Source organism: Rhagoletis pomonella, unplaced genomic scaffold, assembly GCF_013731165.1.
Source record: "Rhagoletis pomonella isolate Grant_MI unplaced genomic scaffold, Rhpom_1.0 Rhpom_scaffold_00007, whole genome shotgun sequence".
NCBI classification, from domain to species: Eukaryota; Metazoa; Arthropoda; class Insecta; order Diptera; family Tephritidae; genus Rhagoletis; species Rhagoletis pomonella.
The window spans coordinates 67,011,457-67,012,791 of record NW_023458561.1 but is presented as its reverse complement, the minus strand read 5'-3'; the positions used below and the strand labels follow the sequence as shown (position 1 = coordinate 67,012,791).

The following is a 1,335-nucleotide window of genomic DNA, read 5'->3' as shown; positions in this document are numbered from 1 at the left end:
GGTGTCGGGGCTATCTCCTCCTCACCCGGGAAGTACGCGGAGGCAAGTACTGCCTCTTGCACCCCCCTAGGAGTAGGAATTTTGGCCCATACCGCAACGAGATCTGCCGTAATGTGACAGATACCCGCCTAGAAAGAGGCCTCACAACGATTTGTATCCCCAGGACTGTTAACTAGACTGCCATGTTATGCTGGAGATATCAACAAGGAGCACCAAAGCTTCGCTTGTTGACTACTGCAATTTAATGACGCACTTGTCTAACCTGTATGTTGGTAGATGTCTGCTCTAGACCTTGAAGCAAAAACAGGTCAATACACTAAATCGTTCTAAGGTCATATTTTTATCTTTGAGTGTTCTATATCATCGCTTAAATTTGGGATAACCGTCTTTGTACGATTTTTGTGAAACTTTTTAAAATGTGTGTAATGCTTTACGCACAACCAAAAAACAACTACCAGCTACAACTGAGGAGGTAGTAACTAAAACACCTTAACAAAAGGACATTTTTTCCACTGAGTTTACTAACATTTATTTATTATAGTCTAAAGTCTTTTAAAAATGGTAGAATTAAACATATCTTCTACGAATATACAGCATTCGATTATTATTTTATCAATACTTTTTTCTTGGTTTTTTGCAGATCATGTTCGTGAATTCAACTGTGGCAAATTATACTATCGCACTTTCCACATGGTCGAAGACAGGGACTCACTCTTCGTGGGTGCCATGTAAGTTATGCTTCTTTAATATTAAAAAAAAAAAAAAATAATCTAAAAGTATATGACTCCCATCAAATCGCCGCTGTTGTGCTTGCTGCTCATTTATTTACAGTAAGTCAACAAAGTTTAGGTACACAGCGAATATTTTATAATACGGGCAGCTATTTTTTAAATATTTTATTTATCGAATATTATTTTATATGGAGAAAATGACCGACACCATCAACAAAAAAAATTGCTTAAAATCAATGGTATGTCCTAGCTCCTTCAAACTTGAATTTGTTTTACTAAAATTTAATGGGCAAAAAAACAGCACACTCAGCTTTTTTCTAGAGAGCGTAAAAATATTTTAATGAAATTTTGCGGAATTTCCTTTAATTTTGCACAATGTTTGGAACTCTCACTTTAGGGGTTTTTGTTGTAGAATTATCCATATTTTTGTAAAAAATTAGCGAAAAATAAAATATTTTAAAAATAATTGCCGGTATAGTAAAAAATTCGCTATACCAAAACTTTATTGACTGACTGTATGTATTTTATTTTCAAAGAATTGTTCTTTTTTTTGTCCACAACAATGTGACAGCAACAGTTTGGTACTCGTTTATGCAACAGCAAT

At 34.5% G+C, this 1,335-nt stretch overlaps 1 protein-coding gene across 1 annotated transcript in view; it reads right to left on the bottom strand.

Moving 5' to 3' along the window:
- Positions 1 to 1,335, bottom strand: part of LOC118743372 (semaphorin-2A) — a 160,791-nt gene that overhangs the window by 70,405 nt on the left and 89,051 nt on the right. The gene's annotated exons all lie outside the window — the stretch shown is intronic.